The sequence below is a fragment of the Lissotriton vulgaris genome, chromosome 12 (genome assembly GCF_964263255.1).
Source record: "Lissotriton vulgaris chromosome 12, aLisVul1.2, whole genome shotgun sequence".
Classification (NCBI taxonomy): domain Eukaryota; kingdom Metazoa; phylum Chordata; class Amphibia; order Caudata; family Salamandridae; genus Lissotriton; species Lissotriton vulgaris.
Window position 1 is genome coordinate 448,684,779 of NC_141700.1, and position 23,998 is coordinate 448,708,776.

Here is a 23,998-nt window from a genome sequence, read left to right on the forward strand (position 1 = left end):
GTTCGCCTTCATGGGAATTGAATGTGGTGCTGTCTAGATTGATGAAGGAGCCTTTTGAACCTATTCATAAGGCTTCGTTGCCGCACCTGCCCTGGAAGGCGGCGTTCCTCGTGGCCATTACATCGGCCCGCAGGGTGAGTGAAATTCAGGCGTTGTGTTGCCATGAACCTTATACTGTATTTCATGCTGCTAAGGTTGTTATAGTCAAGTCAAGTCATAACATTTATATAGTGCACTACATACCCAGAGGGTTTCAAGGCGCTTAGGAAGGAGGATTATTTGTCAAATATCCACGTTTTAAGTTGCTTTCTGAACGCTAGATGATTCTGGGTGAGGCGAAGGTAATCGGGGAGAGAGTTCCATGTTTTGGCAGCCAGGTATGAGAAGGATCTTCCTCCCATGGTGGTCTTGTTGATGCGAGGTACAGTGGCGAAGGCTTGGTTGGAGGAGCGAAGTTGGCGGGAGGGGGTATAGAAGGACAGTCGAGAGTTGAGGCACTCTGGTCCGATGTCGTAGAGTGATTTGTGTGCGTGGGTGAGCAGTCTGAAAGTAATCCTCTTATTGACGGGTAGCCAGTGGAGGTCTTTAAGGTGACTAGAGATGTGTTCGTTGCGTGGGATGTCTAATATGAGCCTGGCTGAGGCGTTTTGGATTCGTTGTAGTTTCTTCTGGAGTTTTGCGGTAGTACCTGCGTAGAGGGTGTTTCCGTAGTCCAGTCGGCTCGTGATCAGAGCGTGGGTGACTGTTTTCCTTGTTTCGGTGGGGATCCAGCGAAATGTTTTTCTGAGCATGCGAAGAATGTTAAAGCAGGAAGAGGATACGGCGCTGACTTGTCTGTTCATAGAGAGTGAAGAATCCAGGATGACGCCTAAGTTCCGTGCGTGGTCTGTCGGGATGGGTGCTTTTCCGAGGGTTTCCGGCCACCAGGAGTCGTCCCATGCAGAGGGGGATTTACCTAAGATGAGGACTTCTGTTTTGTCTGAGTTCAGTTTCAGACGGCTTTGTTTCATCCATTCAGCGACTTCTTTCATTCCCTCGTGTAGGTTAGTTTTGGCGGTGCTGGGGTCCTTGGTGAGGGATAGGATCAGTTGAGTGTCATCCGCGTAAGAGATGATGTTGAGGTTGTGTTGGCGGGCGATGGCCGCGAGGGGGCTCATGTATACGTTGAAGAGGGTGGGACTGAGTGAGGATCCTTGTGGTACGCCGCAGATGATTTCAGAGGCCTCGGACTTGAATGGTGGGAGGCGAACTCTCTGGGTTCTTCCGGTGAGGAATGAGGTGATCCATTCCAGTGCCTTTCCTTGGATTCCGATGTTCCTGAGGCGTTGTAAAAGGGTGCTGTGGCAGACTGTGTCGAAGGCTGCAGAGAGGTCGAGGAGGATGAGGGCGACTGTGTCTCCATTGTCCAGTAGAGTTCGAATGTCGTCTGTTGCTGCGATGAGGGCGGTTTCAGTGCTGTGTTTGGCTCGGAAGCCAGATTGTGAGGGGTCGAGTGATTTGTTGGCTTCGAGGAAGGCGGCGAGTTGGATGTTGACAGCTTTCTCGATGACTTTGGCCGGGAATGGAAGAAGCGAGATGGGGCGGTAGTTTTTGAGTTCGGTGGGGTCTGCTGTTGGTTTTTTCAGAAGGGCGGTGAGTTCAGCGTGTTTCCAGTCTTCTGGGAAGGTAGCGGAGTTGAAGGAGCAGTTGATGACGTCTCGGAGGTGCGGAGCTATGACGGAGTCTGCTTTGTTAAAGATGTGGTGAGGGCATGGGTCTGTGGGGGATCCAGAGTGGATGGAATTCATCATGCGGATGGTGTCCTCAGTGGAGATTGGGTTCCAGGCGTTAAGGGTGTTAACGGGGGGAGGATGGTCAGCTGATGGTAGGGTGGGTTGGCTTCCGGGTTGGTTGTCAAAGCTATTGTGGATGTCAGCAATCTTGTTGTGGAAAAAAGAGGCTAGGGAATCGCAGAGGGTTTGAGAGGGGGTGATGTCGTTGGAGTTGGCAGAGGGGTTGGAAAATTCCTTCACGATGTTGAAAAGTTCCTTGCTGTTGTGGGCGTTGTTGTCAAGTCGATCTTTGAATGCTGTTTTCTTGGCTTTTCGGATCAGTTGGTGGTGAGTACGGATGGCGCTTTTGAAGGCGTCCTTGTTGCTAGTGGATGGGTCTTTTTTCCAGGTCTTTTCAAGGGAGCGGCATAGTTTCTTTGACTTCTTGAGGTCGTCGTTGAACCATGAGGCCTTTTTGATGCCAGGTTTGTGTTGACGTTTTTTCAGTGGTGCTAAGTTGTTGGCAGTGTTGGATAACCAAAGGGTGAGGTTGGAGGCGGCTTCGTTGGCGTTAGAAGAGAGGGCAGGGGAGGTTTGAAGGAGCGTTGTGGAGATCTGTTCTGAGGTGATTTTGTTCCAGTTTCTTTGTAGAGTTGGTTGGAGGTGTATGGTGGGTTTCGGCTTGTTGTAGGTAAAATGAACGCAGCTGTGGTCAGTCCAGAGGAGATCCGTAGTGTGGCTGAAGGAGACATGGTTGCTGGAGGTGAAGATGGGGTCGAGAGTGTGACCTGCGATGTCTCCCCAAGGTTATTTCTGATTTTTCATGTCAACCAGACCATAACTTTGCCTACGTTTTTTTCAGAATCCTTCATCTCCAGCGGAAAGGTCTTTACATTCCCTGGATGTTAGGAGGGTGTTGAAATTTTATCTGGATAAGACCAAAGATATTCGTAGGTCAGACCAATTGTTTATCAATTATGGATCGGTCATTACGGGTCTTGCTACCTCTAAGCAGTCCATCTCTAGGTGGATTGTGTCCTGCATACAGCTGTGTTACCAAAAAGCTAATAAGACCTTAGGGGGTAAATCTAAGGCTCATTCCACCAGGGGCAAAGCTGCCATGACTGCCTTGCTCCGTAATGTTCCAATTGCAGAAATCTGCAAGGCGGCCACTTGGAAGTCGGTCCATACCTTTGCTAAGCATTACTGCCTGGACACTGATGCCAGGGCAGACGCTCCGGTTGGGCAGTCTTCGCTGCGAAATTTGTTCGCACAATAGTGGTGTTAATTCTCGTTCTCCACCGCCGCTTTGGTGTGGGGATGGGCTTGCCATTCTATTCACTAGATTATGACTATACACAGAGATCCCCTACTACAGAAGGAGTAGTTTCTGTCCTGTAACTCCAGTTCTGTAGTAGGGGTATCTCTGTTATAGTCATAAGCGCCCGCCCTCCTCCCCGGTGGAGAGAGAGAGAGAGATCTTCATGTAAGGAATGCTACAGGTCTGGCGTGTTATGCCTTCAAAAAGAACTGAAAGTAAAAGGGACCTGCTGTGCATTCTGGGATACTGGGAGAAGTTCTGGAAAGTTCTCTTAAAGGCACAGTATCCTGTTTAAGCCACATAATGGCAGCCTTTGGGGCTTGTCTGTCCATACCTTCCTCTCTATCATTCCAGAGGCTTTGCTGGTAGAGGCAAGTTTCTCTATGGAAGAAACTGGGCAGGCTGTGCTGTTTGTGTGGATTTTTGGTGGAATTTCTAGTTGAAGTACTGGACAGTGTAGCCTGTGGATATAGGCTGCATTATCTGTCTTTAAATTCTCTCTTAAGTGTCTTTGCAGTTCTGCATTTTTATTTTTTTTGAAAACAGATTTTATTGTGTGAACTCACGTCATGCATATCTCTGACACCCAGAGACAAATGCCACCATCAATGTGTCAGCTAGATCCGTAGTCACATGCTTAACAATGAATAAACCTGAACATCCCCCCACTGATGAATTAGTACCACAGGATATAATCAAAAAGCAACCCCCCCTTCCACTCCCCCCACCCGCACCCACCCTGCGTGCCAACTCTCCCACCTGACGCATAAAATAGTAAAACATTACATGCCATGTATATTCCATACCAACTGCCACTATTCCCAGTCCGTGACCTCAAAGCGTTGGGAGGGTGATCTCCTCGGGTGGCGGGTCAAGGTCCAGGCCCCGGTAGTCTGCCCACCATTTCCAAATTTTGAAATGCTTCCGGGGACAGCCCCTTGCTAGGAATACTGGTTGTTCCAAGCCCATGCAATAGTCCATTCCGTTCCTCCAGGCCGTGAGTGACAGTGCCTGGGGGGACTTCCATGCCCTCGCAATGTCACGTTTCGCCAGCGTGAGTCCTAACAGTAAATGACGTTTATATCTGTTCCCACCAACCCCGGCCATGACATGCAGCAGTGCTAGTTTGGGGTCCCTCTGTATCCTCCAGGCTAATACTTCATCTAGGCAGCGATGGACCCCATCCCAAAACCTTTGTATCGATGTGCAGTCCAACAAGGTATGCAGTAATGTGCCAGCCTCTGACCCACAGCGAAGGCAGTCGGGGGACGACACTAGTCCCGCCTTCCACAGCCGCTGTCTGGTGTAATATGTGCGATGCAAGTATCTGAACTGGATTAGCTGCAGGCGTGTGGATATGGCTGCTCCCCTGGGACTCTCGAGGGCCTCGACCTAATCCTCCTCGTTCAGTTCCCCGACATCCCGCTCCCAGCGGGTTCTAAGGCCACTCAGGTCTGCGGAGCAGTGCCGCTCTAACATCTGGTAGATTCACGATTAGTTTTTTGTCTGGCAGCTCCCCCATGAAAATTTTCGCTTCAATGGGACTAAATTAGGGGATCTGTTCCAAGCCCACTAGGGGGGGTGACAGAGCATGGCGGAACTGGAGGTATTTATAGAACTGGGTGCGGGGCATTCCGTAGTCCTCCTGTAAGTTCGCAAAGGATTTCAGGGTATCGCCGGATAGGACGTCACCCAGGGTGGAGATACCGATGGCGTCCCAGCCCCCGAAGCCCGTCAGGGTATCCAACTGTGGGAGCCTTCCTTTGCGCCAAAGGGGTGTTTCCCGCGTAAGGACATTCCACCAGCCCGTCCACCGCAGCGCCTGCGTCCACACGTGAAAGACCACCTGCATGGCCGACGGGAGGGATCTCCTAAGGGGGCCGTATACAGCAGCGTGTGCACGGACGCCGCACCCATTAAATGCCTTTCGACAGCGTAGGCCGGGTCTCCCCGGTCACCATACCACCAGTCATTCAGCACCAGTAGATGCGCCGCCTGGTAGTATGAAAGCAAGTCTGACGTGGCCAGGCCACCGGTGTAGGTTGATAAGAAGCACGTCCGTAGGGCCACTCGGGCCATGCCCCCGTCCCACAAAAATGTACTCAAGGCTGAATTAAGCTGCCGAAACCAGCGGGGGGGGATCACATGCGGATGATTCTGTATTTGGTACACTAAGCGTGGGAGCACCACCATTTTAAAGATTGCAGACCGCCCGACAATGGATGACGGCATCCGCGCCCAGACCTTCAGGTCTTTGCGTACCTGATCCCATACTGGGGTGATGGTGCGGTCCCGGGATAGTGCTGCATTTTCAGACAAAAAGACCCCCAAGTACTTCACTCCATCCATTGCCAACCGGAGGCCCGACGCCCAGTCCCCAACACTCCGCTGGTCGCCCAGCAGCCACAACGTGGATTTGCCCGGATTCATGTATAGGCCAGAAGTCTCGCCAAAAATCTGCATGATGCGCAGCAGTCGCGGGCCAGTACGGTCCAAGGCAGTGAGGAAAAATAGGACATCGTCCGCGTACAGGGCGATCTTGTCGGTGAGACCAGGTGCCCACCGGAATCCCCTGAGCTGGGCATCAATGCGCACCCACGCCACGAGGGGCTCCATAGCGAGCGCAAATAGGTATGGGGAGAGGGGACAACTGGGAGAACGAATGTCGCGCCGCCGTGAAGTATGTGTAGTCCCTTCGGTCGCCATGTTTGTGTCGCCAAACGTCTAGCCAGTCCAGCCCTGCGATCAGCGCTGACAGTTTGGTGTCGGTTCCCACACTCCCTTGATCCTGATCCGCCGCCCCCCTCCGCCACCTATCGCAGCCTTTGTCAGCAACATCATTCCAGTCCCCCCCACAATAGACAAAGAGTCAGGAATTTCGCTCCACAGGGACATTATCTTTTCAACCAGTGGCCACTGGAGCGGCGGTGGGGCATAGACGCTACCAAGAATCACCCTATCTCCACCTATCTCCTCCTGCACTATCACTTACCTACCCTGTGCGTCTGTCCAAGTGCGCTTATGGATGTATGGCACCCTTTGGTGTATGAGGACTGCCACCCCTCTAGAGCCCCTTGTAAATCCGGAGTGAAATGCCTGTGTGTAACCCGAGCGCTGCAGACACAGCGCTCTGGTGCCCAGCAAATGGGTCTCCTGCAATAAAAGAACATCCACACCCGCCCTCTTGGCATACTGAAACACGGCACCCCGCTTAATTTTGTCCAGCATCCCTCTCACATTCCAACTCATGACCCGTAGCGATCCGGGGCCTACCCGCCCTCCCTCCCTAACAGTAGATATCTGCACAATACAGCAAGTATAGGACTAAGAGATCCAGTATCCAGCCAGCATGGCACATGGCAATCAGTAGGCAGTAGAGCGCACGCAAACAAGTCCCCCCCCCCCCCAACTTCCCAAGAACCCCCTTCCCCCCCATCCTCCCCCCACCCCGCACCTCCCAAACATGAAAGCACCTGTCGCGGACGGATGCCGACCAAGCTCCCAACAGGGGAGCAAGCGCCGCCTCCTCCAATGGATCATCAAGTAACAACCCATAGGAACCAGGCCGTCACTCCCACCCTCCCATGTTGAACAGGACGGGCTCCCAGCCTAAGTCTACAATGCACCCGGGCTTCCATTACGAACATATACATTGATCAACGTTCATGTCCCACTGTCTTCAAGGCACTACAGGCTGCTGATCTTGTGTCGGGTTGACCTGGCGCGCGGCCGAGCCTGAGCGCAAACTTTTGCCCGATCGCCATCCCCTACGTCGCTGATGCTGGCTCCGTAAGCCCTCCTTGGCGATCCCACTCGAGCAAGAGTCTGACTCTCCGTCTCTGGCAGTGTTCAGCCGGATTTTGACCGTCTCATCAGTCCATTGAAACACTTCTTCTGGTGTGTCAAAGAACAGCGTGCGAGACTTATAGACAACTCGCAGCCGCGCCGGATAGAGTAGCGCATATTGGAACTTCAGATCGCGGGGACGGGCTTTGGCAGCAAGGAAGGATTGGCGCCGCTGCTGCACCTGCCTTGTGTAGTCCAGGAAAATCATGATAGTGGCGTTGTCATGTGTGAGGGTACCCTTAATTTTCGCCTGCCGCAGGATAGTGTCCCGATCCGCATAGTTCAGGAATTTGGCAATAATCGGTCTCGGGCGCGCACTGACTGGGGGCTTCTGCACCAAGGCTCGATGGGCTCTCTCCACCACGAAGCATCTTGACAGGGCGTCTGCCGGAATCCATCCCTCCAGCCACTGCGCTATAAAGGTCTCTGCACTGCCCTTTTCACACCCTTCCGGAAAGCCAACGAAGCGCAGGTTGTTGCGTCTGGCCCGTCCTTCCGCATCCTCTGCCCTCAGGACCAGGCCCTTCTGCACTTTCTCCATGTCTGCGACTTTCCGTTTAAAGGTAGTCACGTCGTCCTCAACCCCAGATATCCGAGTCTCTGCGCTTGTAATACGTTCCACCTCATTCCTCAAGTCTTGTCGGAGAAGGGTCACGTCTGCCCCGACTGTCCCTAACTTGGCATCGAGCATGTCCCTCGACTGTGTGATTGCGGCAAGCAACGCCGCATTGTCCGGGGCGGGCGCCGAGGGGCCACCTGTTCCCACCGCCTCCGTGAACTTGTCGATGGGCCCATGTTTGCCCTGTCCCCCTCCGGCTCCTCCTCATGTCATGGCTAGCTGATCGCGCCGCACTGGATGAGGATCCTACTGGTAGCTTGATTATTCCTGCTGCTGACTAGTCCTGGAGGGCCAGGCTCGACCCCAACCAACGGGTATGAGTCAGGAGACCGTATCCACAAGCACTGGCGCAGTGTTGCAACGAGCCAGTCCTGGCTGCGTGCTCGAGTGTCCCGGGGACCCCCACCTAGGCGCCCCCCACTCAGCCAGCGCCCCTCCGGTCACACACAGTCTCTGGGTCCTCCCCACCGGGGCCTGATCCGACCCCCAAAATCCCACCTGGGGGGAGCGCAGTACTCACCACTGGGCAAGACGTCAGTAGGCACTTTCCTTCCCACCGGGGCTCTCCGCTGCCACCGCGATGGGTGCTCGGCTTAGGATGGCGGCGCGCTCTGTCAGCCCCTCTTGGACTCAGTCCACTCTCATCCGTACGGGGTAATGCGCCCCCCGCAGGCTCCCAGTGGCAATGATGGTAAGGCACTGCAATCCCGCTCTCGGGGCAAGCCCCAGGGCTGCACCACCGATCCACAGCCTCCGCTGACTCACTCCTACCACGCCACCTTAGGGGCGGTGTCCCGGTTCCGCAGGCCACACTGGATCATCCGGGCCCACGGCTCTTCAAACACCCCACAGGTCACCAGTCCTCCCCACCGGGACCCAGCTAGGTCCCAGAGTACTCACAGTGCACACCAGCAGCCCGGTCAGCTAACCGCTCATGCTCCCGGGGGGCGTCTGTCCAGCCAGGGGGGGGTCTCGCCGGACCTGCACCTGCCGGAGCCGCCCGCTCCCAGCCCTCAAAAGGAACATCAGCTCTCACCACCGCGGCCGGCTGCTCTCAGCCCTCTGTCCCACGCCTCTGTCCAAGCGCCGCAACCGTCTGGGCTCGTAACTGTAGGGTGGCGGTTCTCCGCTGAAATGGCCGCCTCTAGTGCTCCCCCACCGGATGCTCAGTGGGGCGCCCCCGCAGCCGCCATGGACGACGGAGACAATGAGGCGCGGAAGGGCTCCGGGCCACCCGAGTCCCCAGGAGAGGTCGCGCACCAGGTCCTTCCCACCGCAGCTCAGGTAGACCAACCAGGCCGGGCAGCGCCAAAATCGATGCCCCGCCGAGCTCCACCGGCCCGGCTGCACCACTCAGTGAGGTTATCCACTGGGGATTTGCCACCGGAGCACTGCCGGCGGAGACCCGCTTTCTGCTCCAGGTATGAGTGCCGCACCTCTCTCCACGCCAGCGGGCACGCCCGGACCCGGCAGCCCCAAAATCGAGGTCCCAGCTGCCTAGGCCCCAGCGGACCTCGCCGGACCCCGCCGCGTCCCCCGGCCGCCGCTCCTCCTCCCGGGCCTCTGCGGGGCTGAAAACGCCACCAAGTTTAGTCCTGTGTCTCCGCTGCCGATTACCAGCAAAAGGGAATTTGTGTTGAAGCCCAGGGCGAGGATAATTGTTAGTAGTATGTCGGGCTGGTCGGAGCTCAGGCTCTACAAGACCGCCATGTTAGCCGGCTTGGCCACGCCCCCCAGTTCTGCATTTTTTTGACAACTTAAAAGATTATTTTTGATTGCTCCGGGGTCCACGCACATGGGCGGGACTATTCGCTAGATTATGACTATAACAGAGATACCCCTTCTACAGAACTGGAGTTACAGGACAGAAACTACTCCTTCTTACGTTTCACATGGGCTTTGCTTTATTTGCTTAAACAGCTAGTAGTGGTTTCACACTTCTTCAACACTTCTACAGACCCCAGGATTTTGTAAGGTTGTTTATTCCAGCTGGTACGCCTGCGGACCCCATGGGTCCAGTTTTCCGGTACAGAACCAGCAAGCTGTACTCTTGTCATTTATGCCAATGGCTCAAGTTAACTGCCCCCCTCCAATGCTGAGAAGGGTGACCTCATCGCCGAGGGAAGAGGTTAGGCAAGAGTCTCCGGCGCCACAAAATCCATACTGGCGTTGCACCTCTGCACTCCGGTGCCTCTGACCTCTTTGAGCAGGTGCTGAAGTCCCCCACGCCACTGCTGATTGTCACAGTTGTGCCGTCATCGATGCTGGTTCTTAAACACAGATCTCGGATATAAGCACAAAGGCTTCTTGAGGAGGAATTGTATTGTTATGGAGAAAATCATACGTGGAAGAAGGTGAAATGCTCTTTTTGGAACCAGAGTTTGAAGGCATGGAGGTATCAGGTGGTCTGGATACTTCAATAAAAAACACGAGAGGTGCCAGAAGTCTAAATGTTGGAACCTATAAAGTGTCCCTTCTGTAAGACAAAAGCAACAGGTTAATGTACAAGGAAAAACATTCCCAAATAAATGTGAATGTAAAGCCACATAGGAGAAGAAGCTTATAGATAAGCCAGAACAGTGCTTGAAAAAGTACCCATCAGCCCACTCAATAGCGGAACTTCGTCATCTGGGTTGGATGATTGAAATGGTGGTATCCAGTGTGCCCTTCCTCAGGACGAACCTGGGGCTAGCAAAACTTGGACCACATGGTTGACCCTCAACCACAAAAGATGATCGAGTACAGGCTGAAAGGACAAAGTTGCAGTGCTCAAAAGTTGTGAAAAAGGAAAGAAAAGGAAAAGAATTGTAATCCAAGTGTTATAAAAATACCTATCTTGATGTCATAAGAAAAACTTTATTGGGTCTGTCCATCAAGATGGTATGGTTAAAAGCAGAGTGTGATAGCATGCAAGGAATTGCTATTCACCATGAGTGTAAGTTGGTCGACATGTTTCAGCCTGGATAGGCTTTCTTCAGGACCTATGATTCACTACTGCAACACTTACTTTCTACATTGTGAAAGAGAAACTCCAAATTCTCAAATGAAAAAAATGGTAAATCTTCTCCTGTGTGAAAGAAACAAGAGACATAAACAAAAATCATAGTTCATGTTCTAAGGGCTATCATGTGTACTTTTTCCGATGATTAGTCCTATTGTGTTCAACTCACCCAAATTGTAGGGAGGAAACACCTCACCTCACCTGGCGCCCGCTCAGGGTAAAGGAAGCCACGTACTAGAAAGCAAAACATTCATTAAAATTCATCTCAACAATGAGGACTTAAAAAAGTCCAGATGGTTTATTCAACAGCGACACAAATGTGGCAGGTAAGGAGTTAAGTGAGTGAGATGACACTGCTAATACCTAGGTGAGGTATACCAATCTTAAGGAAAAACAGCAGCTTCCTAGGGTCTGAGTCCTAAATCTCATCTGACTCAGAAGCACTAGAAATGAACCAAAAGACAGGCACCTCCCTAATAATCTGAAAAATCTTTTTCTTTTCTTTTGGAATCTTCAACCCAAATGCTAGTTTGGTTACACAGGTTGCTAACTGAATAAAGATTCCTAGTCTCCTGCGTAACTTTCCTTCGCTTAGCTTCGCAAAATAGAGCGCTCTCACCTCTCCGTCGTTGCCTCGGTCTTTGTGCTGAGCCGAGGAGGAGGTGGAGACGCTGTATGCGAAGCCACGAGATATACGGCTGTAGCGGACCTGAGAGAACGCCATATGCAGTGGAACGCTGATTGGATCTACAAACAGCCAATCGTAACACTCGATTATTGATGTGGCCGCGGCTGTCATCCCGATCTCTGGAAATCACGATGAGAGCCCCGGAGAAGCCAAAAGATGTATTGACTAATTTAATTGGTCCGTTTTTAAAGACCGGAAATGACGAAAAACAGTACTGTTTGTATGTGAAACATATATATAAAAAACCCGCCGTGATGCAGAATGTACATTTGTCTATCATAACAGGGTAATCAGTAGACAACAGTATAGCTAATATTGACATGTAATTCACACGGCAACAAATATTGCTTTTTGAAACGAGATGACGGACCGTTGTTAGGATTTTCCGTGTCTGTCAAAATCAGGGCTGGTCATAGGTCCGATAGACAGGAAACGGAAATACACTGAACAAGAAAAATATAATTATCGAGAAAAGTGGTCGATCCTGAAGCTATGTGTACATGAATGCGACGGCAAAAGGTCTATGTGTGCCAGCAGCGACGGATCAAATGCAGAAGTCACTTTAATCAAATTAAGGCAGAACATCGTGACCTCGATCTCGTGTGTGGGTGCACATATCGAATGTCTGTGTATCCAATATTGAAGCCCACACCATCTGTCTATGGATGCACATTGAGTGTAGTGCAGATGGATACATTTAGGATACGGCAGTATGTGTATCTCTATGTCATCTGGGGAATTTATTTAGCGCATGGATAGTTCGTTGTGATGAACAAACAGTCCACCTTTTCAAGGTTACCCAAGGCTGAATGGATAACTATGCGCAATGTATGTAGCTCCAGTGCTCGTGCACAGTGCTCCCTTGTGCTTATTCCAGGAAGTTATGTTTATATATTGTTGTTAACCCCGCGAAAGTTTGCTGAAAGAGCTAGATTACTTAGTAGTATTTTCCTAGACAAACGTCACTAGACGGCTTCACTCGAAGGTATGGATTGTGATCATAGTTTACAGCATATTTCTCTGCAAGATGTATTTTGGTATGGCAAACATATTCTTGCATTCCTGTGAGAGTACAGGTGGAGAAGTGGTGTACAGGAAAAAACTCAGCAACTCTTTCTCTGAATTCTTATTGCCCAATGATGTGAAATCCAGTTTATAACTGTAACCATGGGATCTCATCATTCAATCCTTCTGTTGCCGCATGGATGATGTCCTTGTACATTAACTCACCATGCAATTGTTCGGTTTGCCCACAAACAAAAAAGACCTTATCAGTTGACATAGGCACCACCCGACCGTGGTTGCTCAAACGCCACACGAACTGCAACAGTGAGAAAGTCGTGTATTTAATCACTTGCCCATGCGGTTTAAGGTATATAGGGATGACAATGAGAAAAATCAAATTGCGCATACAAGAACATAAGAGCACAATTAGGCGCAGTAAACAAGCGACTCGGCTCACTTCCCATTTTCTTTCAGAGAGACACCAGGCAGAAGACCTTGAGCGGGTAATTTTGGAACAACCACATATACCCGATCACATCACAGACATTTCTCAGTTTCTATTAAGAAAAGAACAAAGATGGGTGTTCAAACTGAGAAGTGACACAGAAGGATTGAATGATGAGATCCCATGGTTACAGTTATAAACTGGATTTCACATCATTGGGCAATAAGAATTCAGAGAAAGAGTCGCTGAGTTTTTTCCTGTACACCACTTCTCCACCTGTACTCTCACAGGAATGCAAGAATATGTTTGCCATACCAAAATACATCTTGCAGAGAAATATGCTGTAAACTATGATCACAATCCATACCTTCAAGTGAAGCCGTCTAGTGACGTTTGTCTACGAAAATACTACTAAGCAATCTAGCTCTTTCAGCAAACTTTCGCGGGGTTAACAACAATATATAAGCATAACTTCCTGGAATAAGCACAAGGGAGCACTGTGCACGAGCACTGGAGCTACATACATTGCGCATAGTTATCCATTCAGCCTTGGGTAACCTTGAAAAGGTGGACTGTTTGTTCATCACAACGAACTATCCATGCGCTAAATAAATTCCCCAGATGACATAGAGATACACATACTGCCGTATCCTAAACGTATATATCTGCACTACACTCAATGTGCATCCATAGACAGATGGTGTGGGCTTCAATATTGGATACACAGACATTCAATATGTGCACCCACACACGAGATCGAGGTCACGATGTTCTGCCTTAATTTGATTAAAGTGACTTCTGCATTTGATCCGTCGCTGCTGGCACACATAGACCTTTTGCCGTCGCATTCATGTACACATAGCTTCGGGATCGACCACTTTTCTCGATAATTATATTTTTCTTGTTCAGTATATTTCCGTTTCCTGTCTATCGGACCTATGACCAGCCCTGATTTTGACACACAGAAAATCCTAACAACGGTCCGTCATCTCGTTTCAAAAAGCAATATTTGTTGCCGTGTGAATTACATGTCAATATTAGCTATAATGTTGTCTACTGATTACCCTGTTATGATAGACAAATGTATATTCTGCATCACGGCGGGTTTTCTATATATATGTTTCACATACAAACAGTACTGTTTTTCGTCATTTCCGGTCTTTAAAAACGGACCAATTAAATTCGTCAATACATCTTTTGGCTTCTCCGGGGCTCTCATCGTGATTTCCAGAGATCGGGATGACAGCCGCGGCCACATCAATAATCGAGTGTTACGATTGGCTGTTTGTAGATCCAATCAGCGTTCCACTGCATATGGCGTTCTCTCAGGTCCGCTACAGCCGTATATCTCGCAGCTTCGCATACAGCGTCTCCACCTCCTCCTCGGCTCAGCACAAAGACCGAGGCAACGACGGAGAGGTGAGAGCGCTCTATTTTGCGAAGCTAAGCGAAGGAAAGTTACGCAGGAGACTAGGAATCTTTATTCAGTTAGCAACCTGTGTAACCAAACTAGCATTTGGGTTGAAGATTCCAAAAGAAAAGAAAAAGATTTTTCAGATTATTGGGGAGGTGCCTGTCTTTTGGTTAATTTCTAGCGCTTCTGAGTCAGATGAGATTTAGGACTCAGACCCTAGGAAGCTGCTGTTTTTCCTTAAGATTGGTATACCTCACCTAGGTATTAGCAGTGTCATCTCACTCACTTAACTCCTTACCTGCCACATTTGTGTCGCTGTTGAATAAACCATCTGGACTTTTTTACGTCCTCATTGTTGAGATGAATTTTAATGAATGTTTTGCTTTCTAGTGCGTGGCCTCCTTTACCCTGAGCGGGCGCCAGGTGAGGTGAGGTGTTTCCTCCCTACAATTTGGGTGAGTTGAACACAATAGGACTAATCATCGGAAAAAGTACACATGATAGCCCTTGGAACATGAACTATGATTTTTGTTTATGTCTCTTGTTTCTTTCACACAGGAGAAGATTTACCATTTTTTTCATTTGAGAATTTGGAGTTTCTCTTTCACAATATAGAAAGTAAGTGTTGCAGTAGTGCATCATAGGTCCTGAAGAAAGCCTATCCAGGCTGAAACATGTCGACCAACTTACACTCATGGTGAATAGCAATTCCTTGCATGCTATCAAACTCTGCTTTTAACCATACCATCTTGATGGACAGACCCAATAAAGTTTTTCTTATGACATCAAGATAGGTATTTTTATAACACTTGGATTACAATTCTTTTCCTTTTCTTTCCTTTTTCACAACTTTTGAGCACTGCAACTTTGTCCTTTCAGCCTGTACTCGATCATCTTTTGTGGTTGAGGGTCAACCATGTGGTCCAAGTTTTGCTAGCCCCAGGTTCGTCCTGAGGAAGGGCACACTGGATACCACCATTTCAATCATCCAAACCCAGATGACGAAGTTTCGCTATTGAGTGGGCTGATGGGTACTTTTTCAAGCACTGTTCTGGCTTATCTATAAGCTTCTTCTCCTATGTGGCTTTACATTCACATTTATTTGGGAATGTTTTTGCTTGTACATTAACCTGTTGGTTTTGTCTTACAGAAGGGACACTTTATAGGTTCCAACATTTAGACTTCTGGCACCTCTCGTGTTTTTTACTGTTTAGTTGGGGGACAAGGTACCAAGAGGTCTATAAATACGATTCCCCTCAGGCCCTCCTTTGCTCTTTGTCTTCTTGTACTGGTCTGGATACTTCTCCCGAATGGGAATTCTTGTCGAAGAAAGGCATTCCCAACCTGAAGTTACATCATATCATGCTGTGATACGGAAGGCAGCTGAGATGCTTGAGTAACTTTTGTCATCTACTGAACTCAAAAGTAATTTGTTAACTGCATATTACATTCTTCAACTTCATCATCGGAACCATTGTGCCTTTCATGGAGCCAATTCTTGACATCTGGCAGAAGCCTGTGTCATCGGCATCAGTGTCTAGGCCCATTGCAAGGAGCTATAAACTTGCTCCAAGGGACTGTTTGTTCTTGTCCACACATCCTACACCTGAAAGTTTGGTGATGCAAGCTTCCTGCTCCTAGAGTTGACTCCAGGGTCTTTTCCAACAACTCCTGCAGATAGGGAATTCAAGAGAATGGAACAGTCTGCAAAGAAGGTGTTTTCTTCTGGTAGAATGCCCGTGAAGTTGACCAACACAAACTGTTTGTTAGGACAATACAGCCATGCGTTAATGGAATCAGCCAAGGCAGTGGTCCCTAAATTACCTGATGAAGTTCAGGGGCATTTTTCAGAATTACTGAAGCTAGTCTGGCAACTGCCCACCGAGTATTTCAGTCCGATTTAGCAATGGGGTCTTTAGTTGCCAAAAGGAGACATGCTTAGTCTAGGGGGAGGTCTTGTTTCTCACCAGATGTACAAGCTACCTTAATGGATTTACCATTTGATGGTTCAAGGCTATTTGGTGCCTAGGATGATTTGGCCTTGGAGAGATTCAAGGGAAGTAAGGCAACAGCAAGTTTTTTGGACCTTCAGTCGCAGTCTAAAGATAACTGGTAGTATCGGAGGTTCCGGGAGTTAGGCCAGAACTTTTCCTTTTGAGGCAGAGGCCAGTACCAGCAGCAGCAGCCCTCTAAATCCCTACACAGGAGTTATAGAGACGGAGTAGAGGCTGACCGCATGGGGCTGCCCATCAGCCATCCTCCTCCTCTCCGGCCAGCGTCACAGGAAAGCAGTCCTAGTTTCTCCATCTTGGAGCATGTTTGTCCAGTGGCGGGACAGTTGTCCTATTTTCCACCTCAATGGAGATCTGTAACAACGGATGTTTGGGTTTTGGATTTTGGGGAAAAAGGGTACGCCCGACCCTTCCAAGAGTTTACCCCTTACTTTCCTCCCCAAAAATGCTTTTGTTCAGAAGAACAACTTCTGCTCCTTCAGCAGGAGTTTCAATTCCTACTTCAGAACTGCACAGTAGAGTTGGTTCCAGAGAAGGAATGAGGTCAGGAATGCTGTACCTGGTACTTCCTGATTCCCAAAAAGGACTGTTGTTAGCGGCCCATACCTGATCTCAGGGTTTTGAACTGATTCCTCAAGCAGGAAAAGTTTAAGATGCTGACCCTTGCACAGGTGCTTCTTGTGCTGGTTCAGGAAGACTGGATGGTCTTGACCGATTTGCAGGATGAGTATTTTCACATCCCTATTCTGCAATTGCACAGGAAGTGTCTCAGTTTCACAGTGGGTACTCAACATTATCAGTTTGCGGTATTACCATTTGGTCTCAATTCTGAGCCTCGAGTCTTCACAAAGGAGATGGCAGTCATTGTAGCGCATCTTGGGATGTGGGAAATACCAGTACTCTCTTACCTGGACGATTGGCTGATCTAGGCCAAGACTCCAGAGCTGGTGTTGCATCAGTTGCAGTTGACTATTCAGTTTTTGTTCAGCGTGGCCTTTACCATCAATATGCCCAAATCTCACCTAGAGCCTTCTCAGCTAACCCTGTTCATAAGGGCAGTACTGGACACTAAGGTAAATAGAGCCTACCCTCTCCTCCGAGGGTTCTGGACATTCAGGCTATGATTCAGATGTTTCACAATAGAGCTATGGTTCCAGTCCTGAAGGTCATATGCCTGCTAGGTCTGAGGGCTTCCTGCATTCTGTTATTCACATATTCACGCTGGTACATAAGGGCCCTCCAGTTGTGCCTCTGCAGGCTGTGGTTGCAGCACAACGGAGATCTCAAGGAGTAGGGTTAGATCTCCAGAGACACCGACACAGATCTGCAGCGGACCTTCACTTGAGGGGTGAGCCTGCAATCTGTCTTAAGGGAAGCCATTTACCCTAAACCTCCCTGGGCCACAGTAATAACTGATTCCTCCACTCTAGGTTGGGGAGCTCATCTGGGGGATCTGGAGAACAAGGGTCTTTGGTTTCCAGAAGAAGGATTGTTGCATATCAATTTGTTGGAATTGCGGGCAATGCAACTGGCTCTCAAAGCCTTCCTCCCTTCTCTTCATGGTCAGTCAATTCAAGTCTTAACAGACAATGCTACTGTGATGTGGTACATAAATAAACCAAAGGAGTAGGGTCATATCCTCTCCGCAAAGAAGCTGTGCGACTCTGGTTCTGGGCTCAGGACCATCAAATATTCGTCATGGCAAATCACTTGACCAGAGTTCTGAACGTATGTGCGGACAGTCTCAGTCAGCATTTTACAGCTGATCACCCATGGCTTCTCCATCCCAAATGGTACAAAACATTTTCTAGCTATGGGGGACCCCTCAGATAGACTTTTTTGCCACTCACAAGAACACGCACTGCCAGTCATTCTGCAGCCTCCAGCATCCTATGCAGGGAGCACTGGAGGACGCTCTTACAACTGTCTTGCGCGTTTTTCCCATATAGCCTTGATTCCTCTGGTTCACCAGACCAGGCCCAAGTCATATTTATACCCTGGATTGGCCATGAAGGGTTTGGTACACAGATTTTCACCTCTCCCTGTGACCTCCACTCTGTCTCCTTCACAGGGCAGATCTCCTCTCGCAAATGCAAGGGCAGGTTCTATACCTTCGCCCTCAGAGCCTACACCAACATGCATGGCGATTGAATGGGGTAACCTGGGTTCTTTTTCTCTTCCTCCTGATGTGAGCGATATTATATTATTGGCCATAAGACTCTTCATCAAGTCGGTTTATGCTGACAGATGGGCGAAATTTGTTAAGTGGTGTGAAGAAATTTCCGTTGAACCTTTAAAAGCCCATTTATCTGATATTTTATGTTTTGCTCTTTCGGTAATGCTTTTTCTGGTGGATACATTATTTACCTGCAGATTTCTCAGTTACCCACCCACGTTCCTGTTGCTTGTCTGCATATGCCAAAAATAAGGAGATTTGTAGGTTGTATATTTTAATTATATTATTGAAATTATATAAATATATATATATATGCATGTGCATATATTTTATGTGGATATATTTGTCTTTTGTTTGAGACCTACCATGTGCTTTCACATTGGTATTGTTGGATTAACCTCAAAGGCACAAAAAAGTGGGTGGGAACTGATGTCAGCACACCAACAAGGGTTTCTTATGGCTCTAATGACGTCACGTGGAGTTGCATGCGGAGCCATGGCTGCCCTCCTTCAGTGTGCAGATTGCCTCCCTTCAGTCAGGAGGATGTCAACAGTACACCTCCACTGACTGGGAAAGCAACCTGACCTCCATCTTGTGCACATACATAGGCCAGAGACTTAAAAAATAGAATGTATGTCATGAGTGATGTCACTGACCATGTCATGAGTGATGTAATATGTGACGTCATCAGCAGTGCATTACACGTGCAAGTTATAGTGAGTCCAACTTACTATAACGTGGAATTTCAATGGTTTCATGTCAGTAAAATTTCCAGGTAACTATAACTGGTGTGAAACCTATGTTTTTTCAGTGAATGTAAATAGGTTTTTTAAATGCTAATTCCTAACTATAACTGGTGTGAAACCTATGTTTTTTTCAGTGAATATATATATATATATATATATATATATCTCCTTTCAACGGCAGCCCTCCTCCTGATAAATGGGCGCTCTTCGGCGGTGCGAAATGTGGTACTGCAGAGCCATGCCATTTCTACTAGTTCTCTCACAGTTTCCGCACGCACCCACGAATGAAGGCTTCATAGGCGCTGCTTCAAAGTTCAAAAGATTTTAATCAGCACGCCAGTAGCTCTACGCGTTTCAGTCTAAACAGAGACCTTGTTCACGAGCAAAACAATTTCACAAAGCAGACATTTTTTCTTTTTTTAAAAAGTGCTTGACAACCTCATTGCATCATTTCCTGACGCCTTGTACTAAGCATTCTGGATACTGTAGTGCACAACTTTTCTAGGTAAACTAATTTACAGTGAATCGCAAAAAAAATAATACAAACAATTAATTCTAAAACCACAGATGTTACCTCAACCATTCAAACCCCATTTGAATTATAATTTGAATTATTTCGACCGGTCTTGTGTCCTTGGTGCTCTTACATTGTCACAAATCCTGCCCTCCAATGGATACAGATGTTTGCCCTCTAGTGGGCTACATGTGCAGCTATTCATTGATTTTAAACATCTTTCTCTTCTCGTTCCTTATTGACTGGTCACATATACTTTCATCAATTTTTCCAATTCAATTTTACAATTATGGTTTTTATCATTAATCAAAGCAACATTTAAGCTAGTGTTGATTTTAACCCCTACATAATCTCTATTAACCTAAGTGAGTCATAAAATTCAGGAGGCGTATTTTTTACAGTTAATTTCAGCCATTGGGGATTAGCAATTGATATTTATAAGTGTGAATGCAATTCCTCATCCTGATTTCATGTTTTTTTTGTATGTATTAATTTTATTCAGGCTGACCAGTCTCTTGCCACTGGTTCTGTTGGCTAATGTCACCATATTTGAAAACAATCCTTAGGCTACCAGGTTCAAGATGTAGCTAACTGAGCTAGCAGGTCACTGGGCATGTGGCCTATTTTGTTTTTTTTTCATTTATAATAAAAATATGACTTGAACTTCTCTATTGATATTCACATCATTTTGCTCCCTTCTTTCAATAGTTCTCTAATCTGCAAAAAGGCTGCCCCTGTAGCACTCCTTGTTTCCCTCTAGCTGAGGTTAGCAAAGAAGTGCACTTGCCTTCTGAGCGCATTATTGAGAAACTGATGGTGAGGCTGATGTCACTTCTGTCAGCTCGCATTCAAAAATCTCTTCCAGTCAAAGTTCATTTTAAAGCGCCCTTTACTGAAGTATGCACAAATGTATAGTCTTTTTAACCAGACATGTCACTACACTGAAAAAACGCTACTTGCGTTGTCATTGTCCTTTTAATGTTAATTCTCATGACAGTTTTATTTATTTAGCATATAAAATGTTCTTTTCATAGGAGTCCGAAGTCCAAGCACTGCAGTTCTTGTAATAAATGTGTCTCCAATTTTGATCACCACTGCAAATGGCTAAACAACTGTGTGGGGGGCCGAAATTACTGGTAAGGTTATTTAATTTACCTCAAGCTACTACTTTTGGCTGTCAATGTGCCCTCTGTACCACAAAGTGTTTATGTTATGTATGTACAGCTTTTTAAGTGAACTTTTGTAACCCTTTAGTAATGGCGAAAAATCGTTTTATTAGGCTTTGTACTTTGATCAAAGAAACGCAGGAAAACTCTTTGACACTGATATGATACACACTTTGTTGGTCTGAGCCCTATACATGACCGATTTGAGCTGACCGCTTGGCAATCTTTAAAGTCAATTAAAGTACCTATAATCCCCCCATGGGCCTCAAACTTTGTAAAATGTCCGTCGGCAGCCATTGTTCTAGTATATTGTGCGCTCAGCCTGCATGCACCAATCCACTCCTGTCCGCTACAGGAATATTGTGAGCACCTCCCCCGCTTCCTGGCTATGTCCCTCCTGCAGCAGGCTGTTTTTAGGTAGGGTTTGCTCCCCCTTCTCCCCTATATTCACAGAGTACACAGCTGTCCTGTTAAAGGTCAATGGTTCCTCCATGACTGATGACATGCACTTTCTTAACTGTGACCAAAACTACAGACTAGATAGTCCCAAAGGATATGTATCGGTGTCCCTCTCTGGCCGCATCCCTGTAAACACTTCTCAGCTCTTCCCATTAGGAATAATCTACTACTGGTGTGGTAATTGTGATGTAAGATTTTTAGCTTCACTAATCTGTATCCTGATTCAATGGTGACCTCGAATGGGTGGCTGTATGCCTCCCCACCCCCCAGTTCTCATCAGTCAGGACACCAATGTCTATTTCCCATCAAGTTCTTACTACCACCGTTGCCCGCTAAGTTGGGAAAATACATGTTTTCACAGAGAAGCTGAGAGGAGTCTGAACTCCGCCATCACATTCAACAGGTCCTGGTATCCCTGTTCTATGCGGTCGATTTCTTGATCCTCATTTCTTCATATGCCAAGAAGTCTCAAAAGAAGCCTGCTTGCTGTGTTTCTTTAAATTAAACAACTGAAGCGGTCTATTTTATGCTACACCGTATTTCGAACTTGTTAGAGATTATAGGAAAAGTTTTTCTACATATGCGTGCATGCTGTGTTGCTCCATAAAGGAACCGAAGCAGCTGAGTTCATGTTACACCCCTAATCGAACAACAGAGAAACTATAGGATATCGCTACATACGTGCAACACTTCTTCGCAATTCGATTCTTCAAGACCGGGACCGCTGGTTTCTCTCGTCCTCCTACCCAGTTGTTGAGTTATTTATATATGTTCCCAGAGACCCACCTATGTTTGCAAACTACATCTTCCACTGTGATGATCGGTCTCTAGTTAGACTCTGCCTAGTCCTCTGTTATTGATATGCTGCACTAGGATACTGTTTGCCCAGAAAGTTTTGAAATTGGATCTCTTCTATTCATTCTGAAAGTCTTGAAGGACCTGGATGGCCATAATAAACTAAATGATTGGCGCCCTGATGAAGGAGTTCCCCACTGTGGCATTTCCGAAACGCGCGTCGGCGCTTTTTTCTGTCTGACTGATGAAAGTCTGAGTGTTTTCTTTGCTTAGTTGTTGGTACTTTGATGAATGTGTTTTTGTATGAGTATGACTGTGATTTTTTGCTTGGATAAATGAGTCTGCAGAAATTTTTTTAATGTTCCTTTGAGTTCTGGGCTTACGCTATATTAACCATATATGTTGTGTGAACTACTGAAATAATGAATTTTTTATAAATGAAAATGAAAATAAAATAATTTAAAAGATTATCAGCTGTTCTGTGGGCAATTGTTAATCTCGGAACCTACTGGTCCGCTTAATTTTTTGGGAACCTCCCTTTCATGTTGTTGTTTAATCCCTAGATGGCGTGGCATCTTTGCATATAGCAGAAATGTGTATCTGCCAGATCATACTGGTTCTGTAAGTCTGTGAAGGGGAGCAACCCCTGCAACCCCAGATACCGTTCTGATATCCAGTCATGTTGCATTGTTCTATAGTCCAACCCCTAGGGGGTCCTCCAAAGAGACTTAATTCCACAGAGGGGTCTCTAGTGTCAGTTGCCCCTGCTAGCTTATTTTCCCAGTTGCTTTTTTTCCAAATTGTACCACCAGATCCATTGGGGGTGTGGGGGATGGGGTTGACTGGGTAAAGCCTCCTAGGTATGTATGGTGTTCCATCAGCTACCTGTCTGCCTTCAGGAAGTGTTCTTGCTAATGGGCGAACGCTCAGTCATTGGCGACCACAAGTTGTGCTGCCCAGAAGTACAAACACAGGTTGGGGAGGCCGATTCCATCTCCATATAGTCTTGGTGTTTACAAAGAGATGGGATCAAACATGTGGTACTGCCAATTCAAAAGTTTTAAATGAAGTAAGTGAAAAAATTTACATGCAGATAAACAAAATATTCTGTAGTTGTAAATATTTGGTAGGATCTATGGTACAAGAGGTGATTTAAAAGGTCAAAGATAACCTAAGAAAGCTATCCAAGTGGTAGCTGTGGCGAGCAGCCTTCAGGCTTAGTCTTGATTGAATGTTAAGCAGCTTGTTTTACCAGAATGCAACCTTATAGTATTGGTTAACCCGTTTACCGCGGCCGTTATTTCGGCGCAGTGCGGGCGTCTAAGGAGTGGGCGGGGCCGCATCGGCCGTTGGATGTTCGCAGCACCAGCCAGGTAGTGCTCGCGACGGCCAACGGCCGACGGGAGCACGGAAGGGGTTAAATGAAAGAAGAACCACACAGTAGTCATACAAATATGTATTTATTAATATAAAGACCTCTACTAATCACAAAGCACACAATACTGTAGCATAGAAACAATAGTAAATAGCACTAATACACAGGGGGCTCCAGGGGGAGATCAAACCATATACTAAAATAGTGGTATAAGAACCACGACTCAGGATAGTGTCTAGAGAATGTTGAATCGCTGGGACCCCAAGGTACCACCTAAGGTGATTAAGTAGAAACCCCACGGATTACGGGTGCAGTGTGGGAACACAACTTCATGCCCTGTACAATTCTATGGGAGGGTCGCGGTTGACGTTTTAATGTTTAAGGACCCTTCCCAGTGAACTTAGAAGAAAGCCTGTGGAACTTAGGAGACTGGAGAACCACCCCACCCATGGATACCGTAGTACCAGAGTTACCAATCCCAGGGGAGCCGGGTGCATAGATCATAAGTGGCGTCGGAAACCACAGTCGATCTCATTGGAGGACTTCGAAGAAGTGCCGCTGCTGGAGGGGAGAACAGTGTAATCCAAAGGTAGATTCTTGTTGAAGCGTACCTCAAAGCAGAGGGGACAGAGTCTGGGTCACTCAGGAGTGATCAGGGTCTCGGA

General features: G+C 47.6%; 1 long non-coding RNA gene across 1 annotated transcript in view; it reads left to right on the top strand.

The window, feature by feature from the left end:
• LOC147676737 (uncharacterized) overlaps window positions 1-21,580 on the top strand; it is a 199,669-nt gene extending 178,089 nt beyond the window's left edge. The window contains exon 4 of the long non-coding RNA XR_015302554.1: window positions 20,573-21,580. This is a non-coding gene — a long non-coding RNA (uncharacterized LOC147676737). The remainder of the gene's footprint in view (window positions 1-20,572) is intronic.
• The last annotated feature ends 2,418 nt before the right edge of the window (window positions 21,581-23,998 follow it).